Here is a 15,853-nt window from a genome sequence, read left to right as displayed (position 1 = left end):
GATCATTTCATTAGATGCTAAGAAATCATTTGACAGAATTCAACACCCCTTCATGATAAAAGTCCTGGAAAGAATAGGAATTCGAGGCCCATACCTAAACATAGTAAAAGCCATATACAGCAAACCAGTCGCTAATATTAATTAAATGGAGAGAAATTTGAAGCAATCCCACTCAAATCAAGGCTGCCCACTCTCTCCCTACTTATTCAATATTCTTCTTAAAGTTCTAGTCAGAGCACTCAGACAACAAAAGGAGATCAAGGGGATACGTATTGGAAAAGAAGAAGTCAAAACATCACTATTTGCAGATGATATGATAGTATATATATGTGATCCCAAAAGTTCCACCAGAAAACTACTAAAGCTGATAAACAACTTCAACAAAGTGACTGGGTATAAAATTAACTCAAATAAATCGGGAGCCTTCCTCTACACAAAAGAGAAACAAGCTGAGAAAGATATTAGGAAAATGACACCCTTCATAATAGTCCCAAATAATATATAATACCTCGGGGTGACTGTGTCCAAGCAAGTAAAAATCTGTACAATAAGAACTTCAAGCCTCTGAAAAAAGAAATTGAAAAATACCTCAGAAGAAGGAAAGACCTACCATGCTCATGGATTCGCAGTATTAATATAGTAAGAATGGCCATTTTACCAAAAGCGATCTACAGATTCAATGCAATCCCCAACAAAATACCAACTCAATTCTTCAAAGAGTTAGACAGAACAATTTCCAAATTCATCTGGAATAACAAAAACCCAGGATAGCTAAAACTATCCTCAACAATAAAAGGACACTGGGGGAATCACTATCCCTGAACTCAAGCAGTATTACAGAGCAATAGTGATAAAAACTGCATGGTATTGGTACAGAGACAGACAGATAGACCCATGGAATAGAATTGAAGACCCAGAAATGAACCCACACTCCTATATTCACTTGATTTTTGACAAAGGAGCCAAAACCTTTCAAAGGAAAAAAAAATAACAATTCTGGTGATGCTTGTATCTATGGCTCCTTGTCTCCTTTTTTTTTTATATATATATATATATCCAGAGTTGTTTCCCTGTGTTCTTTCTTCATTGCTTCTATTTCCATTTTTAATTCCTTCAACTATTTGATTGTGTTTTCCTGGAATTCTTTCAGGGATTTTTGTGATTCCTCTCTTTAGGCTTCTAATTGTTTATTTATATTTTCCTGCGCTTCTCTGCGGGAGCTTTTCATGTCTTTCTTAAAGTCCTCCAGCATCATGATCAAGTATGATTTTAAATATACATCTTGCTTTTCTGGTTTGTTTTTATATTCAATGTTTTCTTTTGTGAGAGTATTTGGCTCTGATGATACCATGTAGCCTTGTTTGCTGTTCCTTGGGTTCCCGCGCTTGCCTCTCGCCATCAGATTGTCTCTGGTGTTACTCTGTTCTGCTATTTCTGACAGTGGCTAGAGCGTCCTATAGGCCTGTGTGTCAGGAGTGCTATAGACCTGTTTTCCTGTATTCTTTCATCCAGTTATGGGAACAGAGTGTTCTGCTTTCCAGCGTGTTGTCTTTCCTGTCTACTGGTCTTCACCTGTTCCTGCAGGCCTGTGTCCTGAGTCCTTAGGGCAGGTAACTTGGAGCAGAAAATTTGTTCTTACCTATGGTCCCGCAGCTCAAGTTGCTCGTGGGGGACTGCTTTTGAGCTCTTGGTGGGGGCGGCAACCAGGAGGGCCTGTGCTGCCTTTTCTGGGAGCGCCTGTGCACTGGGGTCCCAGATGGCATTAGGTGTTTTCCTCTGGAATTAGAAATGTGGGCTGAGTGTAGTCTCTTCTGGCTTCCCAGGCATGTCTGCCCCTCTGAAGGTTTAGCTCTCCCTGCTATGGGATTTGGGTGCATAGAACTGTTGATCTGGTCCCTTAAGGTCCGGGCAGTGTCTGGAAGGGGGGGAAACCTGTAGCTCCAGTACCCCAATCTTCTGGTTCCCAGAGGCAGTATACAGTTTCCTCTTGGGCCAGGGATGTGGGCAGGGGTGGGCAGTATTGGTGGTCTCTCCCACTCTGCAATCTCAGGAGAGCCTACCTGTCTGGCGGTGAGCTCTCTCTCCCAAGGGGTTTGGGAGCAGTGAGCTGCGGGCTAAAATAACCTATTATTATTATTCATCTTAATCTACTGATTATGCAAATATATGTATATGTATATATATATTTAAAAATAGTACATATTCTGCAGAAAATTACAAATACTTCCAGAGTTAAAGAATATTTTAAATTATTGCTAATTTTCATTCTGATTTACCAAATATAATATATCTGTCAATAGAGGATGATCTTTAAATAACCACAGGCGAAAACTTATGTGCATCTTTTGAATATGCTCTTTTACTTTATGGATTAGTAGTATTTTTAGCCTATTGTAATAGAAACAATAGTAATATGATTTGCAATTGACAAAAGGACCTTCAACTGGACAAGTTGGACTGATATGTTAATATCAAGTATCATGTATTATAAAGCAAATACTAAATGTCAGAAGTTCAATCCATTCTCATTCATCAATCCTGAAGAGTGTACAATAGCAGATAACAATTGATGACTTGGCCACTTGCATTGAAATTTGATGATTAATGGAAAACTACATTAACTGAATGTTTTACTCCTCTTTTGAGCCCATTAACTAGGAAAATTGTCCTGCTCACTGGAAATCTGAAATTCACCCCTCCCTAAAATATGTTGATCAAGAAGAAAGATAATTTAATCTTTTAAAAACTATGCCAGTTTTAGAATTGACTTTTCATAATGGGATATAACAATTGATTTTGAGCGATGAATTCCTCAATAATTTTGAGTATTAATATGATGTCATTTAAAGGGAAATTTCTATTTTAATTATTTTGTTTAAATTGTTTAAACTTGGAGCAGTATATTGGCTCAGCAGTTGGAAACAATTGTTATTCTAGCAGAGGAAATGGATTTGGATACCAGCACAACAATGGTAGCTCACAATCATCTCTATGTTCAGTTATAGCATATCCAACACCACCTTCATTTAGAGAAGAATAAAAGGTAATGGTAAACATACATGCATGAAACAAAATCACATACAATACATAAATAAAAATAAAAAATAAAATATATAAAGTTTATATAATTTTTCCCATAGTTTACTGTGAGTATATATATGTGTATATATATATATATATATATGTATATATATATATGTGTGTGTGTGTGTGTGTGTGTGTGTGTGTGTGTGTGTATTAAAAATAAGAACATGCTTAAATAATACATATTTGGGGTTTTTAGCGGGATTCACAAACCCGCGGATCCCTGCCCACAGCAGCTCGCTGCACCCAAACCCCTGGGAGAGAGAGCTCACCGCAGAGACAGGTGGGCACTCCTGAGACTGCAGAGCGGAAGAGACCACCAACACTGCCCACCCTTGCCCACATCCTTGGCCCAAGAGGAAACTGTATACGGCCTATGAGTTCCCTTGGATAAGGGCACAGAATCAGCAGGTCCCCCTGCATCTCCAACACCAGCGGAACCTGAAGGGACCGACCAGATAAAGAGTTCTCTGCACCCAAATCCCGTGGGAGGAAAAGCTTAACCTTCAGAGAGGTAGAAAAGCCTGGAAAACCAGAAGAGACTGCACTCTGGCCACGTTACTGATTCCAGAGGAAAACACCAAACACCATCTGGAACCCTGGTGCACTGAAGCTCCTGGAAAGGGCAGCGCAGATCTTCCTGGTTGCTGCCCCCAGGGAGAGCTCATAAGCAACACCCATGAGCAAACTTGAGCCTTGGGACCACAGGTAAGACAAACATTCCTGCTCCAAGCGACCTCCCTGGTGAACTCAGACACAGGCCCATAGGAACAGCTGAAGACTTAGAGATAGGAAAAACTACACAACCAAAAGCAGAACACTCTGTTCCCATAACTGGCTGAAAGAAAACAAGAAAATAGGTCTACAGCACCCCTGACACACAGGCTTATAGGACAGTCTAGCCACTGTCAGAAATAGAAGAAAAAAGTAACACTAGAGATAATCTGATGGCGAAGGGCAAGCTCAGGAACCCAAGCAACAGAAACCAAGACTACATGGCATCATCGGAGCCCACTTCTCCCACCAAAGTAAACATGGAATATCCAAACACATCAGAAAAGCAAGATCTAGTTTCAAAATCATATTTGATCATGATGCTGGAGGACTTCAAGAAAGACATTAAGAACTCCCTTAGAGAAACACAGCAAAACATACATAAACAAGTAGAAGCTTACAGAGAGGAATCACAAAAATCCCTGAAAGAATTCCAGGAAAACACAATCAAACAGTTGAAGGAATTAAAATGGAAATAGAAGCAATCAAGAAAGAACACATGGAAACAAACCTGGATATAGAAAACAAAAGAAGAGACAAGGAGCCGTACATACAAGCTTAACCAACAGAATACAAGAGATAGAAGAGAATCTCAGGAGCAGAAGATTCCATTGAAATCATCGACTCAACTGTCAAAGATAATGTAAAGCAGAAAAAGCTACTGGTCCAAAACATACAGGAAATCCAGGACTCAGTGAGAAGATCAAACCTAAGGATCATAGGTATAGAAGAGAGTGAAGACTCCCAGCTCAAAGGACCAGTAATTATCTTCAACAAAATCATAGAAGAAAACTTCCATAACCTAAAGAAAGAGATACCTGTAAGCATACAAGAAGCCTACAAAACTCCAAATAAATTGGACCAGAAAAGAAACTCCTCCCATTACATAATAGTCAAAACACCAAATGCACAAAATAAAGAAAGAATATTAAAAGCAGTAAGGGAAAATGATCAAGAAATATATAAAGGCAGACCTATCAGAATCACACCAGACTTTTCGCCAGAGACTATGAAAGCCATAAGATCATGGACAGATGTCATACAGACCCTAAGAGAAAACAAATGCCAGCCCAGATTACTCTATCCTGCAAAACTGTCAATTAATATAGATGGAGAAACCAAGATATTCCATGACAAATCCAAATTTACACAATATCTTTCTACAAATCCAGCAATACAAAGGATAATAAATGGTGGACCCCAAAATAAGGTGGCAAGCTATACCCTAGAAGAAGCAAGAAACTAATTGTCTTGGCAACAAAACAAAAAGCAGAAAAGCACACAAATATAACCTCATATCAAAATATGAATATAACAGAAAGAATTAATCACTATAACTTAATATCTCTCAACATCAATGGGCTCAACTCCCCAATAAAAAGACATAGAGTAAGAAAGTGGATATGCAACAAGGACCCTGCATTCTGCTGCCTACAGGAAATACACTTCAGAGACAAAGACAGACACTACCTCAGAGTGAAAGGCTGGAAAACAACTTTCCAAGCAAATGGTCAAATGGTCAGAAGAAGCAAGCCAGAGTAGCCATTCTAATATCAAATAAAATAAATTTTAAACTAAATGTCATCAAAAAAGATGAGGAAGGACACTTCATAGTCATCAAAGGAAAAATCCAACAAGATGAACTCTCAATCCTAAATATTATGCCCCAAATACAGGAGCACCTACATACGTAAAAGTTACCTTACTAAAGCTCAAAACACACATTGCACCTCACACAATAATAGTAGGAGATTTCAACACCCCACTCTCATCCATGGACAGATCATGGACACAGAAATTAAACAGAGATGTAGACAGACTAAGAGAAGTCATGAACTAAATGGAATTAACAGATATTTTTCAGAACATTCTCTCCTAAAGCAAAAGAATATACCTTCTTCTCAGCTACTCATGGTACTTTCTCCAAAATTGACCATATAATTAGTCAAAAAATGGGCCTCAACAGGTACAGAATGATAGAAATAATCCCATGCGTGCTATCAGAATACCACGGCCTAAAGCTGGTCTTCAATAACAATAAGGGAAGAACGCCCACATATACGTGGAAGTTGAACAATGCTCTATTCTACGTTAACCTGGTCAAGGAAGAAATAAAGAAAGAAATTAAACACTTTTTAGAATTTAATGAAAATGAAGGTACTACCTACCCAAAATTATGGGACACAACGAAAGCTGTGCTAAGAGTAAAACTCATTGATCTGAGTGCCTGCAGAAAGAAACAGGAGAGAGCATAGGTCACCAGCTTGACAGCACACATAAAAGCTCTAGAACAAAAAGAAGCAAATACACACAGGAGGAGTAGAAGGCAGGAAATAATCAAACTCAGAGCTGAAATAAACCAAGTATAAACAAAAAGGACCATACAAAGAATCAACAGAACCAAAAGTTGGTTCTTTGAGAAAATCAACAAGATAGATAAACCCTTAGCCAGACTAATGAGAGGACACAGAGAGTGTGTCCAAATTAACAAAATCAGAATTGAAAAGGGAGACATAACTATAGATACAAAGGAAATTCAAAAAATCATCAGATAATACTACAGAAGCGTATATTCGACAAATCTTGGAAATCTGCAGGAAATGGACAATTTCCTAGACAGATACCAGGTACAAAAGTTAAATCAGGAACAGATAAACTCCTAAAGAAATAGAAGCAGTCGTTAAAGGTCTTCCAAACAAAAACAACCCAGGTCCAGATGGGTTTAGTGCAGAATTCTGTCAGACCTTCATAGAAGACCTTATACCAATAGTATCCAAACTATTCCACAAAATTGAAACAGATGGAGCACTACCGAATTCCTTCTATGAAGCCACAATTACTCTTATATCTAAACTGCACAAAGACCAAACAAAGAAAGAGAAATTCAGACCAATTTCCCTTATGAATATTGACACAAAAATAGTCAATAAAATTCTGGCAAACCAAATCCAACAGTACATAAAAACAAGAATCCACGATGATCAAGTAGGCTTCATCCCAGGCATGCAGGGAAGGTTTAATATACGGAAAACCATCAACGTGATCCATTATATAAACAAACTTAAATTACAAAACCACATGATCATTTCATTAGATGCTGAGAAAGCATTTGACAAAATTTAACACCCCTTCATGATAAAAGTCCTGGAAAGAATAGGAATACAAGGCCCATACCTAAACATAGTAAAAAGCATATACAGCAAACCAGTTGCTAACGTTACTAAATGGAGAGAAACTTGAAGCAACCCAATAAAATCAGGGACTAGACAAGGCTGCCCACTCTCTCCCTACTTATTCAATATAGTTCTTGTAGTTCTAGCCAGAGCAATTGGACAACAAAAGGAGGTCAAGGGGATACAGATCAGAAAAGAAGAAGTCAAAATATCAGAATTGGCAGATGATATGATAGTATATTTAAGTGATCCCAAAAGTTCAACCAGAGAACTACTAAAGCTGATAAACAACTTCAGCAATGTGGCTGGGAATAAAATTAACTCAAATAAATCAGTATCCTTCCTGTACACAAAAGATATCAATCCGAGAAAGAAATTAGGGAAATGACACCCTTCATGATAGACCCAAACAATATCAAGTATCTCCGTGTGATTTTAACCAAGCAAGTAAAAGATCTGTACGATAAGAACTTCAAGACTCTGAAGAAAGAAATTGAATAAAACCTCAGAAGATGTAAAGATCTCCCATGCTTATGGATTGGCAGGATTAATATAGTAAAAATTTCCATTTTACCAAAAGCGATCTACAGATTCAATGCAATCCCCATCAAAATACCAATCCATTCCTTCAAAGAGTTAGGCAGAACAATTTTCAAATTCATCTGGAAAAACAAAAAACCCAGGATAGCTAAAGATATCCTCAACAATAAAAGGACTTCAGGGGGAATCACTATCCCTGAACTCAAGCAGTATTACAGAGCAATAGTGATAAAAACTGCATGGTATTGGTACAGAGACAGACAGATAGACCAATGGAATAGAATTGAAGACCCAGAAATGAACCCACACACCTATGGTCACTTGATTTTTGACAAAGGAGCCAAAACCATCCAATGGAAAAAAGATAGCATTTTCAGCAAATGGTGCTGGTTTTACTGGAGGGCAACATGTAGAAGAATGCAGATCGATCCATGCTTATCACCCTGTACAAAGCTTAAGTCCAAGTGGATCAAGGACCTCCACATCAAACCAGACACACTCAAACTAATAGAAGAAAAACTAGGGAAGCATCTGGAACACATGGGCACTGGAAAAAATTTCCTGAACAAAACACCTATGGCTTACGCTCTAAGATCAAGAATCGACAAATGGGATCTCATAAAACTGCAAAGCTTCTGTAAGGCAAAGTTCACTGTGGTTAGGACAAAACGGCAACCAACAGATTGGGAAAAGATCTTTACCAATCCTACAACAGATAGAGGCCTTATATCCAAAATATACAAAGAACTCAAGAAGTTAGACCACAGGGAAACAAATAACCCTATTAAAAAATGGGGCTCAGAGCTAAACAAAGAATTCACAGCTGAGGAATGCCGAATGGCTGCTAAGACTGAACCCCCAGTGAACGTGATTTTTGGGGGGAGGGCGGCAATTAGGGAAGGATGGGGATGGGAACACCCATAAAGAAGTGGAGGGGGGGGGGTTAGCTGGATGTTGGCCTGTAAACCGGGAAAGGGAATAACACTTGAAATGTAAATAAGAAATACTCAAGTTAATAAAAAAAAAGAAGAAAAAATATAATACATATTTGTTATAAAAATATTCTTGTTTCTAAATCTCACTGATATATGTTGAATGGTTAACATATTTAATCTGCCTAAAAAAAAGTAGTCTGGGTTTGTTTAAAAAGTGTGGACTCAGATGCTCAAAACCTTGCCTGTCTTTGAACATCTATTGAATGCTAAATTCACATTGCGAACATATAGACACACAGGTACACACATCCTGTCCAGAGCTATTGTTTCTCCAGCAAGAATGCACTCGGACACCAGGATCCTTCTGCAGCAAAGCGTTTATTGCATCTTGAAGAGGAAATGTGGTACATCTACACAATGGAATATTACTCAGCTATCAAAAACAACGAGTTTATGAAATTCGTAGGCAAATGGTTGGAACTGGAAAATATCATCCTGAGTGAGCTAACCCAATCACAGAAAGACATACATGGTATGCACTCATTGATAAGTGGCTATTAGCCCAAATGCTTGAATTACCCTAGATCCCTAGAACAAACGAAACTCAAGACGGATGATCAAAATGTGAATGCTTCACTCCTTCTTTAAATGAGGAAAAAGAATACCCTTGGCAGGGAAGGGAGAGGCAAAGATTAAAACAGAGACTTAAGGAACACCCATTTAGAGCCTGCCCCACATGTGGCCCATACATATAAGCCACCCAATTAGACAAGATGGATGAAGCAAAGAAGTGCAGACCGACAGGAGCCGGATGTAGATCGCTCCTGAGAGACACAGCCAGAATACAGCAAATACAGAGGCGAATGCCAGCAGCAAACCACTGAACTGAGAATAGGTCCCCTATTGAAGGAATCAGAGAAAGAACTGGAAGAGCTTGAAGGGGCTCGAGACCCCAAAAGTACAACAATGCCAAGCAACCAGAGCTTCCAGGGACTAAGCCACTACCTAAAGACTATACATGGACTGACCCTGGACTCTGACCCCATAGGTAGCAATGAATATCCTAGTAAGAGCACCAGTGGAAGGGGAAGCCCTGGGTCCTGCTAAGTCTGAACCCCCAGTGAACTAGACTATGGGGAGAGGGCGGCAATGGGGGGGGGTTGGGAGGGGAACACCCATAAGGAAGGGGAGGGGGGAGGGGGATGTTTGCCCGGAAACCGGGAAAGGGAATAACACTTGAAATGTATATAAGAAATACTCAAGTTAATAAAAAAAAAAAAAAAAAAAAAAAAAAAGAAGAGGAATGACCCTGCGGCCACAGAGAGTGTTAGCTTTATATCCCCCAAAGCAACGTGTTCCTTCCTGATTGGCCGCATAGCCTTGATCTCATTGGCCTGCCCCAGGGTGGGCAAAGACTTGGAACACTCCCTTGCGCATGCGCACTGCGTCCTTCGGGGGTGGACAACAGCTGTGCCCTGTACTAACAGACAACAGCTGGTATGGGTGTCTACCAACAACATCCACATGATATTAAATAAAAAATAAATAAATATATAAAGAAATAACTCTATAAAAGTATTTCCAGCTAAAAATAAATATCATAAAAATATTCTTTCAGCTGGTGTGTACAGTCCTCTATAGCACACATGTTCAGAATAAAATAAAATTATGGGTTTTAAGTTTGATTTTGCTGCTACCTCCTACTTTGTTCAGAAATTTCGGTCTTGATTTAACTTCATTTGTAACAAATTACTCAGTGCTACACATTTAAAAAATTATTTATTCAGTAAATAAAGATTGATGATTCTTGAAAAATGGCAGTTTTCATTATGGCAGAAACAGATAACACAAAACTAAATCTGTAAACCAGTGAAAAATAATAAAGGCATAAAAAGGAAAATACATCATGTTAAGGAAATTTGCATAAATTATTTCTAATCCAAGCTTAAGTGCACAGTCTATCACAGTATGGGTGATCTCCCGTTGATCACAACTGACAGAGATGAATACTTATAGTGAAATCATTTTCTCCAGTTTATGTAGTCAGGGCAAAAGCCCTAGGAATTTTCTTAGTTACATATGGAGTGGTTCTACACACTTTGAATATGCAAATCAAGAGTATCTTTCGCTATGACGGATCAAAATTAACACCGTTCTATGTTTCGGAGGATTTGCTTCAGTTCCAGATACTCACATCAGGTGATTCTCTAATGGCTGTGAATGTAGCTGCAACAGATCTGTTGTCCACATTTTGCCTCTTACAGAATCAAATCATATGTGCTACACATACATACATACATACACACAGGAACACACACATGAACACAAAGGAGATAAATATATTTTTATAATCTCTAATAAGAGATTAGTTTGTGACTAATAGTCACTACAGTGAGGAAATGATTATGTTGATTTTAGAAAATACCACAAGAATGGCTTGAGCAGAGTGATTTGTACACATAACTTCTAATATATGGAGAATCATAGCAGATAGACCATTGTTTATGAATGGCTATATTCAAAAGCCCACATGACAATAGGGGGACTTTCTAGTCTTTCATCTACAAGCTGTACTCTCCTCTATCACTGGTATCATGAAACACTTACAATTCTCCAAGCACTGCCGAAAAACTGACTTTCTGTACCCTAAGATATAAACTGTCTAAAGCTGGGAAGCACCATGGAGTCAGACTCTGTCCTCAGTGAGAATTTTTCTGGGAAGAATTGTTACAGCAAGTGACTTCTGCTACTATGAAAATGGTTTAAAATGGAAAGATGTGTGCCAAGATAGAAATCATACAGAGAAGGCAACTGCAATGGTCATTGCTTCTGGGATTACGTGGAGTGTTATGGCTGCGTAAGAGGAGGGGTGACACAGTTTCTGCCCATGGAGCATCACTAAGCTCCTGAATCACATGATCCCCACATGTGTTGATGCTGTTGCCCTGAAGTTGATCTGCTCTCTTTACTACTTTACTTTCAATCTTTTTTCTGGGAAATATACTATTTCTTATCACTGATGGAGCTTATCACACCATAATAAATGAAATATGTTGTTCTCAGGAACTAGAAATGGAGATGATCATGAAGCTGGGGAGATGAGCAACAGGCATTCTGCTTGGTCTTTAAGGCCATGGGAAAGTATCTAGACAACATAACCAAAGAGACCACAAAAGCTTATGTGGTCCTTTGTAGAAATAATGCCCTGCAAGATTTGAATTTGGAATCATGAAGAGACACATGTATTTTTTGATTCAATGACTGTTAAATTAATTAACTAAGGGTGAACCTGGGGACTTCAAGGATGAAGAAATTAATCTCAAGAAGAAAAGGTACAGATAGAAAAATAGGAATGTGTATGTGATTTAGGAATAAATAATATTAGATGGTGAGTGCATGGAGCTATGGGATTGATCAAATGTGGAAATAAAGATTACAAAATTTTAATATGATATAGAAGCATATAAAAATGTTAGTATTTTTTTCCTATTTGACTAATTGGAGATTACAATGCCTGGAAAGATGTTAGAAAGAACTAACAGCTTTACCTAAGTAATTTAAAACATTTCTAGGAATTATTTTAATTTTAGTAGGTTGTCATTTTTAGTTATTACATGAAACTATTTACTAAATGGTGCACCAGGAAATCACAAGAATCATGCCCAGCTACCTGTGAAAAACAGGTTGTATAAAGCTATGAGGAAATGTGCTATCGCTTTATGTATATCTTCTGCTCTAAGGAAAAAAGGTTTGGGACTATTGATCCAAGATTTTTAGAATTTATGTAAACTTAAAAGTCTTAAAAAACTATTAATAATGATCAAATCATTGATGATGTAATTTAAAAAAATAAAAGTCTGAATTTTGTCTCTTTGGTCAGAAAGGAAAAGAGAAAAGTATGAGAATCTTCAAGAAACAGAGAGAACGCCTGAACTGACAACTACCATCTACTATTGACTCTGAATCTCAAGCTCAAGCTGAGTATGATAGTGTTCCAAAGTAACAAAACTGTTGAAGTGATAAAGACATTACGATGGTACATAGTAATAAGGTAAATAGCATGAGAATCTGAGAGAAGTAATTGAATTAAATACACAGTGTACTTAGAAACACTAGACCTAAATTAAGTTACTCAAAATAGATGGTTAATCTGAAAAAGACAAATTGAAACTATAAAATAAATTTCAAAAACATAGTGATTATAGATAAGCTATGTAAAACAAAAAATTAGGGACTTTGAATTTGTAGAAAAAGAGTTTAGAAGACCTAGGAACACTACTGGAAAAATAGGAGTAGGTACTATTGCATGCTGGTAAAAACTACGAAGTTAGAACCTGCCAACCTGCAAACAGGACAAAGAAAATATTACAAAAGTATGAGAAATCTCCTGAAAACTAAACCAAGATATATTTTAATATTAATAAATTAAAACTATGCTGTTCTACTATATGAAGAACTTGTCCCCATGAAACTGCTTCTTAATATTTGTATTTATAGACATACGTTACTTACTATAGATTCATATTGAAGATGCTGTGGCATGTTCAACTCATGATACACATGCCCAAGAAACAGTAAAATTGTCAAAGAGGAGACAGATAAAAGGATAATAACTAGAGGAAAGAGGAGACTGCTATGGAACTTTGTGTTCTGAGACTGGCTTGTCTCATGAGCTCACAGTAGCTTTGGTTACCAGAGTTGCACACAAGTAGGCTAGTCAATATTCTATTACAGAGTCATGGTATGGTACTAACAAATCTCCATCCTTCTCCGATGACTTAAAGACAATTACTGATTCCTAAGAATTTAAAAAACTGAAACTGCAATAATAGCCTCTAATAATTTCTAAGATTTATAATGTATATATTGTTCTGCTTCTATACAGGTCTACAGGTCTGGACAGGGATTCGGATCTCATTATAGATGTTTATGAGACACTATCTAGTTGCTGGAAATTGAACTAAGGGCCTCTGGAATAGCATACAGTTCTTTTACCTATTGAGCTATCTCTCTGGCCTCACTATACACCATTTATAACATGCGTTGAGGAGTTAGGCCTCCTGAGTACTAACATTATAGTTTATATATAGGTTTGGTAAAGATCTTTTCCCAACCTGTTGGTTGCTGTTCTGTCCTAATGACAGTATTCTTTGCCTTACAAAAGCTTTGCAATTTTATGAAGTCCCATCTGTCAATTCTGGATCTTAGAGTATAAGCCATTGTTTTTCTGTTCAGAATTTTTTTCCAGTGCCCATGCATTTGCAGCATCTCCACACTTTTTCTTTTGTTAGTTTGAGTGTATCTAGTATTATGTGGAGGTCCTTGATCCACTTGGTCTTGAGCTTTGTACAGAGCAATAAGAATGGATCAATTTGCATTCTGGTACATGCTGACCTTCAGTTTGAACCAGCACCATTTGTTGAAAATGCTATCTTTTTCCATTGGGTGGCTTTAGCTCCTTTTTGAAAGACCAAGTAACCATAGGTGTGTGGCTTCATTTCTGGGTCTTCAGTTCTAAACCATTGATCTACCTGCCTGTCTCTGTACCAGTACCAGACAGTTTTTTGTTTAATCACTATTGCTCTATAATACAGCCTGAGGTCAGAGATGGTGATTCCCCAGATGTTCTTTTATTGTTGAGTATAATTTTCACTCTCCTGGGTTTTTTGTGATTCCAAATGAATTTGCAAATTACTCTTTCTAACTCTATGAAGAATTGAGTTAGAATTTTGATGGGGATTACATTGAATCTGTAGATTGCTTTGGCAAGATGGCCATTTTTACAATATTAATCTTGAAAATCCATGACCATGGGAGATCTTTCTATCTTCTGAGATCTTCTTAAATGTCTTTCTTCAGAGACTTGAAGTTGTTGTCATATAGATCACTCACTTGCTAGACTAGAGTCAAACTGACATATTTTACATTATTTGTGACTATTGGGAAGGATATCCCCATATTTCATTCTCAGCTTATTCATCCTTTGAGTAGAAGAAGACTAGTGGTTTGTTTAAGTTAATGTTATAACCATTCACTTTGCTAGTTCTGGGGTGGAACTTTTGGGGTCAAATGAGTATACTGTCATATCATGTGCAAATAGTGATATTTTGACTTCTTCTTTTCCAATTTGTATCTCTTTGATCTCCTTTTGCTCTCTGATTGCTCTGGAGGGCTTAGAGTACTATATTGAATAAGTTTGGAAAGTGGGCAGCCTTTTCTAGTCCCTGATTTTAGTGGGATTGCTTCAAGTTTGTCTCCATTTAGTTTGATGTTGACCAGTACTTTGCTGTATATTGCTTTTACTATGTTTCAGTATGAGCCTTGAATTTCCGATCTTTTTAAGACTTTAAAAATGATGTGTTGTAGAACTTTGACAGAGCCTTTCTAAGCATCTCAAGAGTTGATCATACATTTTTTCCCCTTTGAGTTTGTTTATATAGTGGATGACATATATGGATTTTCATATACAAAACCTTCACTGCATCCCTGGGATGAAGACTACTTGATCACAATGAATGATCATTTTGATGTGTTTTTGGATTCAGATTGAGAGAATTTTATTGACTATTTTTGCATCAATATTTGTTGATGCCCACACCGACATGGTCCCGAGAACCAGTCATAAGCCTGGGGGATTAAAAAAAACACACACACACACATGGGTTATTCATGTTAAGAAAGAATGCCCACTCTGTGGATTTATTTTCCGAATATATACACCAAGATGAACAGGTGGAAAAATCTGGGATTCACAGTGGGAAACCCAGGCTTAAGGCTTTGATAACAAAAGACCGAATATGTGCCACCAATTTACTAGGGAGAAATCCAGGAAGACCAGCCTAAATCCCAAAAACAAAAGACTGGAAAGACAAAAGAAAGGAATGAATTGACCATTGCCCAGGTGTGTCTTACCAGGCCAGACTGTTCCTTTGTTAGGAACAATAGGCTTCCATATGCATCAGCAGTGCTCAGCAGGGGTCAAACCCTGCTAGGGACCTAGAAGGGTCTGATAAAGGGGTAAAACACTGCAGGGGACCCAGGAGGCTCTGACAAATATTCATAAGGGAAATTGGTCTGAAGTTCTCTTCGTTTGTTGGGTCTTTGTGTGGTTTAGGTATAAAAATAATTGTGGCTTCATAGAAGGAATTGGTTAGTGTTCCTTCTGTTTCTAATTTGTGGAATAATTTAACAGCATTTGTATTAGGTCTTTATAAAGGTCTGATATAATTCTGCACTTCTGCACTAAATCCATCTTATCCTAGGCTTTTTTTTTCCTTGGGAGACATTTGATAACTGCTTCTATTTCTTAAGAAGTTATGGGATTGTTTAAAGGGTTTTTCTGATCCT

Source organism: Rattus norvegicus, chromosome 13, assembly GCF_036323735.1.
Source record: "Rattus norvegicus strain BN/NHsdMcwi chromosome 13, GRCr8, whole genome shotgun sequence".
NCBI classification, from domain to species: domain Eukaryota; kingdom Metazoa; phylum Chordata; class Mammalia; order Rodentia; family Muridae; genus Rattus; species Rattus norvegicus.
This window is presented reverse-complemented; position numbering follows the sequence as displayed.